The sequence below is a fragment of the Pinus tabuliformis genome, chromosome X (genome assembly GCF_031772625.1).
Source record: "Pinus tabuliformis cultivar Carrire ecotype Pingquan chromosome X, CPIR1, whole genome shotgun sequence".
Taxonomy (NCBI): domain Eukaryota; kingdom Viridiplantae; phylum Streptophyta; class Pinopsida; order Pinales; family Pinaceae; genus Pinus; species Pinus tabuliformis.
Genome location: NC_142308.1, coordinates 1,162,098,139 through 1,162,113,521, shown reverse-complemented (window position 1 = coordinate 1,162,113,521; position 15,383 = coordinate 1,162,098,139).

The window sequence follows — 15,383 nt, the reverse complement described above, 5'->3', positions numbered from 1 at the left end:
GGAGATGGGATTGGGAGCTGGTTTCTTGATCCAATCCTTCAAAGCTTTTTTGGTGAGTTTCAGTTTTTGCTCCCAAACGAAGCTTGGGGAACCTGTAATGGAGGTGGCCCAAGCTGCTTTCACCGTCTCAGAGAAGCCCTCCCTTTCGATCCATTGTGGAGAAAAACGAAATGGGATGGGACCCAAATCCTCTTCGTCTTCTAAACAGAGTTGTATTGGCTTGTGGTCAGAGGACAACTTGGGCAAAATTTTTGTTGTTATGATTTTCTTATTCATGAGGAGAGAGGTTTGCACAAGAAATCGGTCCAGACGAGCTGAAATGTGATCTGTTCCAGTTCGGTTGTTTGACCAGGTGAATAAACCTTGTGTTGGGTTAAAATCTTGCAGATCCCAATGCTGAGCAAGCTCCTCCACTACTCCCACCATAGGATCCTTGGAATTGGTACCTCCTCTTTTTTCTTTGGCTTTCAAAACAATGTTGAGATCTCCAGCGAGAATGATGTTGTTGGGGGTTTCCTGCTCAAGAAACGCTGCCAGAGAGTTCCAGCAGTCTCTTTTTTCGGAGTAATTGACAGGGACATATAGATTGACAAGAGAGATAGACAACTTACTTGAAATGTGGGTTATTTCTGTGTATATCCAATGCAGGGTCTCGTGAGTGTTGATCAGCTGGAATTTATCTTCGTTCCAGAGAGTTGCCAGTCCTCCCGAAGAGCCCCGAGCGCTGACAGCTATGCCTGAGCTTTTCTTCCATTTTGACTTGCTGGTTTCTAGCAGGGCTTGTCCTGCTATCTTTGTCTCTTGGAGCAAGAGGATGTCTGCAGGTTCCGACTTTAAAAGGTCCTTTACTGCTTCTATTTTTGCGGGGTTCCCCAGTCCTCTGCAATTCCAAGAGACTAGCTTCATTATTTACCTATGAGCGGGGTGGAGCCACCCTTGGATGACCTGGGCCTGCTATTTCTTCCGATTGTCATTTCTATTGTGGACTGGCTCCCTTGAGTTTTGAGCCTTTCTGCTTCTTCTTCTCTTTTTTCCTTGCGGGATTTCCTTCCGGCTCTTTTTAATGGTCGCTCAAAGAATTCTTCCTCTGAGGACTCAGAGCTTTCGACTGCCTTTTTCTTTATGATTTCTGCATAGGTGGGGTTAGAGGGGCTGCCTTGGGTAGCTTCGATCTGGATGTCAACCCCTCCCTCTTTGCTTGTAGGAGGGGTTTCCACGTGATTCTCTTTTTCCTGGTCTTTGTTCGGTGGATCGGTATGTGCTTCCTCAGCTCCTTTTGCATTTTCTCCCGCTTCCTGAGTTGGGATGTTGGTGTTCCTGTCTCCTGTTGCTGCGCTTTTTCCTGCATCTTTCTTTGCATGGGCTGTTCTCTGGACTAGGGTCCATTGATCTCCAATCTGTTTTTCAGACTGCTCCTCTGCTTTCTTCTTACAATGCTTAGCAAAGTGACCGTGACCATGACAATGTCTGCATTTAAAGGGGAGCTGTTCATAGTCGAGCTCTTGGATGTGCGTCCAACCTGCCACCGATAGCTTGATCGCTTCAGGCAATCCTTCCTCAAGGTCCACTTCGACACAGATACGGGCGCAAGAATATTGGTCTCTTCTTACAGCCTGATCTATATATTTGCCTAGTGCGTTCCCGATGGTCTGGAACGATTTTTGATTCCAGCAATGAAGAGGCAGATGAGGGAGTCTTACCCACACCGGCACAGCAGATGGAACGTCTTGGGAGGGATCGAAGTCTGGATTCCATTTATTTAAATACAGACCCTGCGGCCCCATGAAGTAGGGGTCGTTTCTGAATATTAAGCTTCTGTCTTCCGTGTTTTCAAATACAAAAACAAAATACCCTTTGCCCACAAAATAGCTCTTCACTCCGTCTTTTATCAGAGGTTTCCAGTTTCTTTGAGTCCATTCCTCCACGGATTTGGGGGAGGGCCATAAGCCTGTAAACTGGCCTATGAGGCCTCTTTCTGCCAAGTTCAATGCCGCTTTGCAGGTATCCTCCTCTGGCAGGGCAACTGAAGGTATCGTATCCATTCTTTTGATGAATTTCTGCTGAGTTGCAGAAGGAGGGCGTTTTGTCCCGGATGCAATCAATTTTCTGAAAGCAGAGACTTCAGGAGGCGGATCAGCGGGGGGGGCAGAGCCCTCAGGGATCTCCATCTGGCTGCGAGGGGAAGGGCGAGGCTGTGCGCAGAGGCGCAGCAGCCAGGGCGGCGCTGTAAGGCTCCCAGAACCCTAGCTTGCAGAGCGAAGGAGCGGGCAGCGCGCGATCGTTAAAAAAAAATAAATAAATAAATAAACAAGAGCTATTCTTACTTGGTATGTAATTTTAAAATTAAATTATTATTATTATATTTATTTATAAATAATGTTTTGAATAGAAATATATTATAATATAATAAAAAGATTTTTTGACTAGGTTGTGACCTTAAAATTAAATTATTATTATTAATAATTATATTATATCTCACTTACCAATCATATTTTGAGTAAGAATCTATTATAATAGAATAGAATAAGATGTCTATGGGGTCTTGGATAGATGGTGATCCGGTGAGTTGTTAAAGCATTCCCTGATGTTAAGTCACTGGTTCAATTCCCCACCCTATTCAAGTGTTATTCTTAAATGATGTTAAGTCATTCCTCCATATTTAATTCCCAGTTGTTCAATTCCCCCCGGTATTCCTCCATATTCAATTCCCTACCCTATTCAAGTGTTATTCTTAAATGATGTTAAGTCACTAGTTCAATTCACCACTTGTTCAATTCCCCCCAGCATTTCAATTCCCCTCGGCATTTCAATTCCCACGGCATTCCTCCATATTCAATTCCCACTTGTTCAATTCCCCCCGGTATTATCAATTCCCTGCCCTATTCAAGTGTTATGTGTTATTCTTAAATGATGTTAAGTCACTAGTTCAATTCACCACTTGTTCAATTCCCCCCGACATTTCAATTCCCACGACATTCCTCCATATTCAATTCCCACTTGTTCAATTCCCCCGGTATTATCAATTCCCTGCCCTATTCAAGTGTTATTCTTAAATGATGTTAAGTCACTAGTTCAATTCTAAAAAAATGATGTTAAAATAAATTTCAAACATATAAATGAAATATTTTTTATAAATCCAACAAAATAAAATAAAAATCAGATTACGGATAAAAACAAGGTTAAATAATAATATTAAATAATATATGTATTACGTATATTTAAAAAAAAAAAAAAAACATTTTAAACTTTTCTTAATTTTACAAAATCTCAAGTTAATTTTACCAAATTTGAAATATTAATTTCACAATATATAATTAGAAGAAAATCTCTTTAATCAAATATATTTTTATTATTATTTAAACTATGATGAAGTCGTAAACCTTTGAAATATCTAACTTTAAAATTGCATTATTATTATTAATATCTATATTGTATTTTAAATAATATTTTAAGTAAAATGCCATTATAATATAATTAATAAAAAATTTGACTTTAAATTTAAATCATTATTAATAATAAATATAGTGCATCAAAAATCTATTATGATATAATGTTAGAGATAGGTGAAACTTTAACCAAATCATGGTTAAAAGAGTTTAATTTAATCATTGTTAATTAGAATATGTTAAATATAAATATATTAATGTATTCAAATCTATTAAATAATATAATATTATAAGTTAAATTATATAACATTATTATTAAATATAATATTATATTATATTTAATAATATGATATTGTATTTAATTAGAATAGGTTAAATATAAGTATATTAATGTATTCAAACATATTAATAGTATTAATGCAGTTGTTGTTAATTAAATTTGGTTTTTAAATATATTTGAAAAAAACAAATGTATTTTTTTTTAACTATTTTCATGATAGGTTTGAAAATGAAAGAAGATTATTTCAATTTGGTTTTTAAATATATTTCAAAAAGCAATTGTATTTTTTTCATTTAATTTGTTTTAAAATAATATTAAAAAACTATTTTTATGATATGTTTGAAAATGAAGGAAATATTATTTCATTTAATTTATGTGGTGTTTTTGTTTTAAATATAAAGAATTTTTTTTTTTCTTTTAAATAGAAAATAAAATTTGGAGTTTAAAGGTTAAAAACATTAGTTTTTTTTAAAAGATAATAAGTTTAAATGTAAGGGATAAAGTATGTATATATTTATGGATTTATTTATTTTTCTTTTGAAATTATGATGAATAAATAATACTTTTATAGATTTTTACATAAATATATGTTCTTCATAAACAAGAGCTCTTCTTGCTTGGCATGTAACTTTAAAATTAAATTATTATTATTATTATTATAAATAATGTTTTGAATATAAATATATTATAATATAATAAAAAGATTTTTTGACTAGGTTGTGACCTTAAAATTAAATTATTATTATTAATAATTATATTATATCTCACTTGCCAATCATATTTTGAGTAAGAATCTATTATAATAGAATAGAATAAGATGTCTATGGGGTCTTGGATAGATGGTGATCTCGTGCATTGTTAAAGCATTCCTCGATGTTAAGTCATTGGTTCAATTCCCCACCCTATTCAAGTGTTATTCTTAAATGATGTTAAGTATGTTGTTAAAGCATTATTCCTCGTTGTTAAATCACTGGCCACTCGTTCAATTCCCCACGGCATTCCTCCATATTCAATTCCCCGCCCTATTCAAGTGTTATTCTTAAATGATGTTAAGTCACTAATTCAATTCTAAAAAAATGATGTTAAAATAAATTTCAAACATACAAATAAAATATTTTTTATAAATCCAACATTACCGATAAAAACAAGGTTAAATAATAATATTATATAATATAAGTATTGCGTATATTTTTTAAAATAATTAAAAAAATCATTTTAAATGTTTCTTAATTTTACAAAATCGAATATATTTTTATTATTATTTAAACTATGATGAAGTCCTAAACCTCTGAAATATCTAACTTTAAAATTACATTATTATTAATAATATCTGTATTGTATTTTAAATAATATTTTAAGTAAAATACCATTATAATATAATTAATAAAAATTTTGAATTTAAAATTAAATCATTATTAATGAAATATATTTTTATTATTATTTAAACTATGATGAAGTCCTAAAGCTTTGAAATATCTAACTTTAAAATTACATCATTATTATTAATATCTATATTGTTTTTTAAATAATATTTTAAGTAAAATACCATTATAATATAATTAATAAAAATTTAAAATTTAAAATTAAATCATTATTAATAATAAGTATTTTGAATTTAAAATTAAATCATTATTAATAATAAGTATAGTGCATCAAAAATCTATTATGATATAATGTTAGAGATAGGTGAAACTTTAACCAAATCATTGTTAAAAGAGTTTAATTTAAACATGGTTGAAGTTGAAAGCTAAAAAAGTAATCTTATAAACAAATTTAGAATATATAAATGACGTAATTTTTCTAAATAAGCAAAGAATATCAAACTAAGTATATTGTAAATAAGATTAAATGATGATATAGAATAATGCAAAGCATTGTATATTTTTTTAAAGTGATCAGAGAAAGTTATTTTAAATTTTTAACCACCAAATCATTGTTAAAAGAGTTTAATTTAAACATGGTTGAAGTTGAAAACTAAAAAATAATCTTATAAACAAATTTAGAATATATAAATGACGCAATTTTTCTAAATAAGCAAAGAAAATCAAAATCAAAATCAAACTAAGTATATTGTAAATAAGATTAAATGATGATATAGAATAATGCAAAGATTTGTAAATATTTTTTAAGTGATTAGAGAAAGTTATTTTAAATTTTTTGATATGATGTTAATTTTATAAAATTTGAAAGATTAATTTATAATATATATATATATATATATATATATATATATATATATATATATAAGAATTTAGTTGAAGAAAATCTTTTTAAATGGATGATGGTGATGAAGATTAACTTCCAAAAAAAATCTATAAAATTTTAAGAAGATTAGAATTTTATTTTTATGTCGGAAAGACATTTAAAGAAGTATTTCAAGTTTGCCATATTTTTTTGAGTTCAAAGATCAAGAAGGTTGGTAGTGTGACAAATGTTTTAATAATTAGATTTAATGTGAGGATAAGCTAGTAAATTTAAGAGAGTGTTTTTCATCTTCAACCCTCTTAGTGTCACAAAAGTGACAAACTCTTTCATCCCATGGTGTTTTGGGAATTGACCAACCCTATGGAGCTTATGAGAATTTGTTCTTATTTTAAGAATGTTTATTTTCATCTCCACATCATTACAAATCTAGATATTTTTTATTTTCAAGATTTGAGTTGATCACCTCATTATAATATCTTAATTTCATTTTTCTCCTTAAATTTTGATGTAATAATATTCTTAATATTACCCTTATTCTACAAAATTATCTCCTCCTATATCCCCCAATGGTCTAGCCAAAACTAGATATCTCTATGCCATCTCTGCCAACCTTCGTGGTTTTGGCTAGAGTTGGAAACAATTTTTGGAAGCCTCTTGTCTTCCATGCTATTTAACCCTCTTCTCACACATAAGATACCTAGTCATAGATGTGCTTTTAATGGGGAAAATCTTGCTTTGATGAGGAGAATAAGATAGAAAGTTTTTCTTTTAATCTTGAGATTGTAGGTTATAAACTACTTCCATTTTTGTAGGTACTTATTGTTTTTTTTTATCTTCCTCCATGTCTGTTTGGAGATATTTCATCCCCAAACCTCACATTTGTATAAAATAATAAGGGTGACCAAAGTCTCAAAAAGGATATTTTGTATCCCATATTCAAATATCTACTAGTTTGCATTTGTTTTCAAGTCTATAATAAGTTTTCCATCCTCCATCTATTCTTTTCTCAATGCTATAATTGGTTGTAGATTCCAAGATATTTGTATGAAGGAACTTCCTCCAAGTTGTTGTTGTCATATATGAAAGTATCATATGTAATATTTTTAGATTTAATTATCATGACTTTAGCATAAAGTGGAAGAGAGGATTCTTAATTATTTTCCTAGAATGATAATTTTACCAATGAACTTGGATATTGAAGCCATGACAACAAAGCTCATCATATCATTTGCAAGAATTAAACATGGATAAAGATAATAACAATCACTCCTCCCAACCACTCAAAGTAAATTTAGTTAACTTATATTAATAGACATATTATCCTTTTTGTGTTGAAGGCTCAACATTTTATTATCTAAGAAGAGTATATACATGTTTTCTTGATGTTGAGGGTCGCCCGGTAGGGAACCCAGCCCAAGAACACCAATTCAAAACCTTGAGATTACAAACACCAAAGTTAACTAGATTGTCTGATAAAATTATAGGCAAAAGAGCTAGAGCGTGGCAAAAATATACTACACAACCTTGGTTTAGGCCTTTGGCCACAAAACTAATTGCACAAGTGACTAACATAACATAACTATGATGAGAACCAGACTATTAGCCGCACAATAAAAGCATACTAGCATAATGGCCAATAGAGAAGAGTTTAGAGCCATAGTGAAGCTACCACGAGCCACGAACCACCAACTAATATTGATAGCATCACATAACCAGAAGAAGTAACCAGTAAGGACCACATATGCACAGTGAGCCATGAACCACCAGTGAGGACCACAGATGCACAGTGGGCCATGAACCACCAGTGAGGACCACAGACGCATAGCAGGCCACAAACCACCAATATGAACCATGGGTGCACAACCAACCATGTGCCATCTAAGGATGCCTGCACCCACGCCCTAGGAACAATCACCCTATATCTCCACCAAAGGTAAGAGAGTACCCTAAGGTTGCGCTTCAGAATTAAGTACCCACAACCACCTCCAACCTCCATTTCTTCCTAGACAAGATGGACTACGAGCCACCAACTTCGAAGCCATGGAGTAATCTCCTCCTCAAACAATAGATTCCAACTCATGAACAAAGAGTGGACCCATCCTTCAAGTCGATTGTGAATTTTCAACCACCTTTCAGAGTAAAGAATCACCATACCCAAGTATCCATAAGAAATTCTAGTCCGACCTATCTTGCATGTTGAGCACCATAACCAACTGCTACTCTGACTTGGCACCAAATGGAAAGTCAAACTCTATGAAAGTTGTCAAACATAAACACACCTCTGAGTTGCCAAACTCCCTGGAGGTGGAAAACAACTCTGGGGGATGAATTGACACCAATTAACCTCCATAGAAAGTCTTCGGGAGGTGAATTTCTCCATGACCAGTGAGGACTCAAGCCAATCCTCCATGCTTAAGAGAAGAACCAAAGTCTGATTATAGGTGAGGACCTTGGCCACCATAGAATTGCAATGCTACCGACATTGCAGAGAATATGAACCATGACATTACCCACTGGCCAAGACTTAAGACTAACCACCATGTGAACTAGTGCGAGAGTAACCATGACACACACGGAGTAATTAGTCACCTTCATATTTCTTGATGTCGAAGGCCCCTATCTATAACATGCTCCATTATACTACAGTGGGAAATGTACCAAATTATTACAAAGACACTAGATAAAACTTGGATCTCACACACAAAACTATCTAAAAACCATAAAAGACCCGCAGATGAATGACTAAGAAATGATTGAACAACATCATAAACTAGGCAGGGAAGTACCATCTTTCCCCTCTAACGCAAATGCCCAACGTCATCAAATTTAATGAGTCGTACCTATGCCGAGAATAAAACCCTTACCTCCGAGGTGGAGGATAAAACCATCCCTAATGGTCAAATCAATTTGATTACCCATCATAAGCACCCACCGTGGGGAATTAATAAACATATTATCAATTAATTTAATTAACTTATAAATAAAGCTATTATAACGTAATTTGTAAAGTAAAACCCATATACATAAATCACTTAAATTTATTCATTATCCCATACACAAGTAGAATGGCTTTGAAATAATCAATTATACCGATCAACGGATGAAAGAAAGCAAATTATGTTGTAGTGTACGGTGGGTAAATCAAGTTTAGTGTATCAAAAGCAAAGAAAGCAAAGAAATTTTTAGTTTTAAAATTATTTTTAATTTTTAAAATTAATATATATATATATGATTTTTCTGTAAATTTGTTTATATAAAAATTATTGGATTGAAATTATGTTGGTATAAAAATATTAGTTATATAATATGATTTAAGAAGTGCAATGTTTAACAATTTTATAGGCGAATGATTTTATATAATTATTTTATGTTTTTCTAAAATAAATTAAATCAATGTAATTAAGTTGAAATTAATGAAATTATAATATGTAATTAATTAAGTTAAAGTTAATAGAATTGTTTATGGAATAGTTTAATTAGTGATTTTTGTGTTAAGAAATATGATGTAAATTATAAGATTTAATGTTAAATTTTATATATGTCAATCAAAAGAAAACTATAATGTTTAAAAATATATATAAAGGAAAAAAAACACAACTAGATATATAATATATAAGATGCAGAGAGAAAAGGTATTCACCTTTTATGATATGTTAAATTGGATTATAGTTTTGTTTGACAAATTAGTTATAAGCCCATAAGAAATAAACATTGTTATAGGATAGCTCCATAGATACATAGATGCAAACTTATTCAGCGGAAAATAGAGGCATGCTTATATAAAATGTTTCATGGATGATATTTACTTGTGTTTTTAAGAAAATTGAGCTTACATAATAGAAAATAGAAAGAGGACTTGAATAAAGGAGAACTCACATAATAGAAAATAGGAAAACGTGAATCAAGCCATGTGTGATTTATGTAATTAAAGGAATATTGATGTTCAAAAATATATAGTTGTTGATGTAAATTATTAAGTTTATTAAACCCAGATGCTTATTTTACAACCCACTATGAGAGCTTTGTAAATATATTTTTATTCAATTTGGAGTTGACAGGTATATCTTTTAAATTTTAAAATATATAAATATATATAAAAGGAGAAGTGGTAAAATACTTCACTCACTTTTAACCATAAATAAAATATTTCAAGTTTAATATAATAAAATACAAAATAAATATATTTATTTGATTTGTTTAATTAAAAATATAATAAAACATCAATAATTTTAAAAAATAAAAATATTTCACTATCACTCTAATTACATACCATGAAATCCTAAACAACCTTCCATTATATTAAATTAAATATACAATAACTCCACTGTGTTACAAAAATATTTTGTTGGCTTAGGGTGGAGTTACAAAAATATTTTGTGTGCTTTATGTACCTCTGCAATTTGCTAGGATCAAGCTACAAAACCATCTAATAAAGGTAACACTTCGAACCAAACTTCTTAAATAGTACCCTACAATAAATAAATAATGAAGAGCATGGCGTGCATCTTCAAGACTTCGTGGTCAGCTAGGTTCACGTGGAAATAAAGATGCACTCATGCAAATTCTTCACACTAAACTCCTTAGACACTATTGCTCTCATTATATAATAAATAATAATGAAAAGCATGGCAAGTTTTTTTTTTTTTTAATTATGAAAATTTAAATAATATTTATAGAGATTTTTATAAATTTAAATGTTAAACTTTTAAGTTTTTGATGGTGTTCAATCTATTTTCACTATTAAATTTAAACACTGCTACAACAAAATTTCTTAAAAAAAAATTACAGAGATTCCACCCACTTTTAACCCTCCAAACAATTTCTCCACGGTAAATGATGCTATAAAGATGTAGTTATATGTAGTTATAGATCCATGAGATTCAGAAATTCCTCAGTGATAAACGATGCTATAAAGATGTAGTTATAGATCCCTGAGATTCAGAACTGGTAGAAGAGCGGTAGAGCAACAAGCAGGTCTGGCTGCAACGGCACATATGAAAACTAGTTGCATAGGCTGAACAAGAATCTCAAAATTATTGGTTAACATGGAAGTAACCTGGACGGGCATCTTTATGTCGATTGTTGATTTCCCAAATATCCAGGAATCAGACAAACATGGGCGCGGTCAATAAAAATAAACCAGGTTCAAATTTCAACTAGATAATTATTTTTTTTATGTATCACAGCGATAAAACTTTCTTGGAATTTATGTGGATTGCAGAGAAGAGGCTCGGTGTAGAGAACTTGGGAGATTCATCTTTGAACTAAAACAGGCAACTGTGAGCTCGGTGGTGCGACATTAGCATGGGTGCGGGTGGCCTATGTTCGTGGTTGATGTTGCATCCGTTCAGGTATTTGAATAGATGTGTTTCCGGTTTGCTTCTCTAGTATTAACATTTCTTTATCTTACATTCTCCCCATTTATCCACTGGTTCTCTTAATATGACATTACCAACCTTCATTAAACTTCTCTCCTTTGTTCACTCTGAAGTCCTTCACATTGTTGTACTACTCTGTATTGCTTCATACTTTCTCATCTGCTTATTTCGTTGACACTTACTGCCTCGATCCAGACGTCCATATGCCCCACTAGAGTGACCTCCACAATCTCTTTTGTCCTCCATCTCTCATGGGTGGCTACTTGTTTTCATATCACTAGTTACAACATACTCTGTTATAGATGGTATAATTCCTTTATCATCTCCCGCCCTGTAATTCTTTTGGAATCCGATCTTGCGACAAATGGTGGACATGCCCCGGTTGCTGCTGTTGTGACGAGAATAAATTGTATTCATTCTTTGGCTATCTTTCTCTGTAACTGTCTCTATGCTCTCATGCTTGCCACTGGTTCGGCTTCGATCAGATCCCAACTTTCCGGCACCGGCGTATCTCATTTCTGGCATAGTTTAATTTTTTTGGCCAGCGTAGATTGGCACCCTCTGCTGTGAGGCGTCAGGGGTCTACATCACACATCCTCTCCTGCCATTCGCCACGTGCCCATTTGGATTGGGATCTCCACCCCACCGTCCTTTTTCTTTTTCTATATATACTCTCTTCCTAACTCTCAGTGCTTACCACATTTGGGCTTAAATTCTGGCGGCGTCCCTTCCTCTTTTGGCTTATTGCAAGTACCTTCCTCTGCGAGATTTTGTATCTCGACTCCAAGACATTCCTGTACACATTTACCATCCCACCTTCCTTTTGTCCTCTCATATTTATTTTCACATCCCACATTCTCCCGGCTGTATTGGCGTCTTTTTTTCCGGCAGTTCCTATTTCCACCTCCATAGCAAAGTTAATGCTATGTCCTTACCCCCTCTGACAGCGGCAGACGGCCTCCTTGACGTCATGGCGCCCTTACATGCTCGACCATGGATCATGGCATGCATCCCTCTCCGGCGATTACAGGTCACGCAGCTCCGGCGACTCTGCCGTCTGCCGTGCTCCTGCCCATCGACCCTGCCCGCCTCCACTTTGGCCTCCACTCTGGCGTGCAGGCACACGTCGGTCAGTCGGTTGCCTCCGCCTTGAATGCCACCACCAGACCGTACACTCATTTGAATTTGGAAACCCGCCGAAACAAGAACTTGAACCCGGCCATTCATTATTCTAAGTTGGTTTGAAATTTGAAATTGAAACCGCGGCATCTCGAAGAATTCAGCGGTACATTTTCATTCAAGAAAGTTGAAGCTTCAGTCCAAAGACACCTTCGTCGAACACATCAGGGGCTTGCTGAGCGTTGTCATGCAGGATGTGTAGTTGAAGCTTTTTTTCTCCTCGGCTCCCAACATGGTACTGCAAAATATACACGTTGAAGCTGCCAAACCAAGGTTTTGGATGAATTCTACACCGCCAAATTGGGGGATCTTTACGCCTAAGAAGACAAAGACATCATCGTTGAGATTTTAAAATCTCAGCCATCAAATATCATTGAGCAAAAATTTTGTACCGCTATCAGCTGTAATGGGCACGGCATCTTTTGTACTTGGCAGTCTTCATCTTCATCTTGATGTTCTTGAAGTTTTGATTGTGCGTCTTTGTTTCTTACATTTTATGGTTTTGTGTGTTCTGAAAATCGTATAGCTTTCTAATACCTTGCTATAACGGAATTTCGTCGTGCAGGCCTTGCAGGAAGGATACCAACACCAACGAGGGGAGATGTTCTCAGGAGGCAGCAAATTATCAGATTGGAGTTTGCTTGTTCTGTATCTGTTAGGTGTCATGCTCATTCTCTTTCCCTTTCCTGTGATTATTCTCGTATGCTCTTACCTCAAGGAGTCCATGCGTGGGCCCCTTTCTGAAGGTCGAGAAAGAAACACATCACAGGATGTTCGTAATGAAGATGGGGTGAACCAGAGCACGGAGGATATCTCAAAACATTCTGATGAACATTACGACATGAGAGTGACTGTGACTATGGCCAGCGATGAGAGGCCAACCTTCCTTGGTAAACCCACTTCTATGGCCGCAGCCGTAGTTAATTAAAATCCCTTCCACCCCTCACTGCCTTGAGGTTTTTATTCATTCTTGATTTTAATAATGTAGATTTGTCAGCTGAGGTAAGATATTTGTGTGTATATGTTTCATATTTTGTTGGAAACTCAAATATAGTCATCTTACTCTAATAAATTTAGAGTAAAAAATGAAATAAGAGAAAGTTATACCTCATCTGTTTTCTTTATAGGTTTTATGTTGCGCAAATTTTTCAATGGTATCATGCCTAGGTTCTGGATTATATTATTTTTGCAAGTCTAATTTGCATAGTTAAAAGACAACAGAGTGATGAATGTGAACATCAGGGTTTAAGTTTTTGTGAGCTTGTCATGTTGAATGGATTTCTAAATCTAATTTGAAGTTAAATGTTTACTTTCAGCAAGAAATTATAATCAAATGTATTCGTTGGAGAAAGCAGTAGCTCGGTTAAAGAAGAAAATTGTTTATAGTTATCTTAAAACAAGGAAGAGTTTATATGATATGTTTTCCTATTTGAATTACTTGATTTTTTTAGAAAATTAATATAAATATTTTGAATTACTTGATTTTTTTAGAAAATTAATATAAATATTTAGTGTCTAGTTTATTTTCAAATCTAAAAAAACATTGGGTTTTTTTGAAGGTTTAGGGGTAAGAGTGAAGGTCAAAATTTAATGTGAAGGAGTAATAACAACCATTTTGCTCAACAGCTCAACATAACTTCAATATATATATATATATATATATATATATATATATATATATATATATATATATATATATATATCTCCAGAATAATTGTCAATTGAGTCAGTCAATATATATAATGTTTATATCTCTAGAATATTTGGCAATTGATTCAGTGTAGTACTCACTTGACATGAGGTCAATTCCAACTCCTACTACTTATAAACTCTAATTTTGTAAATTTTCTATTTGGGAATTTCATCACTGAATATCCTCACACATAATGCTTCATCTATATGACCATAACTAACTGAAAGTCTTAAAATTGTAAATTATTATTATTGAAATAAAAAACATTTTAAAATTTATATTTAGTAAATGATATTTAAAGTAAATATTGTCAAATTGTAATATGTTCCCTTAAGTCAGTGATAGCCTGGCTTCATTTTTCTGAAGTTGAAACAGATTAATTTAAGCAGATTAAAACACAATTAATATATGTATATAATTGTGAATTGTTTTTCTTTGAAATAATAGTTATACGTCCAAGCTCATCCTAACATTATATTTTTCCAATACCTTTTATACGAATTAGCTATGATTAAAGAACTGTCTCCACCTTTAGCTTTTCTCGAAATATCTTCTTGTTTAGCTTTTCCTGAAATCTTCATTTTAGAAACGCTCTATCCATAGTATTTTGGAATATCTTGGTTAGCTTTTTCTTTGATTACTTTTTGTTTATGAAAATCTTCGTTTCCTACCAGGTTCATTTTTTATATTTTATTATATGCATGGTAGAATCCATCTCCTTTCTTCCTACCCTCTTTCTAGGTCTTTTCAATGTCTGCAACAATTTAACAACATGTTTAATAAAGTAATTTTGGTACGAAAGGCCGTGGAGGACCAGTTACAATACCAATGAAAGATGATACTAGCACAGGAAGCAGCCTATTACCACAATGGAACTTCCAAGTTCCCTTTTTGCGGGATGGAACAGTTTCGACCCTTTTTCTCTTAGCCATCGCTTTCATCAATTCCGAGTGGTTGTGATTGTGACAGGGATGGTAGAACAACCATGATACACAGGAATATATATATATATATATATATATATATATATATATATATATATATATATATATATATTGTTTTGTTATTCATTTATTTACAAAAAAAATTAGTTGAATTTAGATGTAACTATTTCTAATTTTAGAAATTTATAATACAATTATATAGTTGAACTTAGATTTAACTATTTCTAACTTTAGAGATAGGAGTTGCAAAAATATCTCAACCACCTCTTACAAATTTCAAATTGAGCATGGAAGTCATGGAAGCATTATTTCCAACTC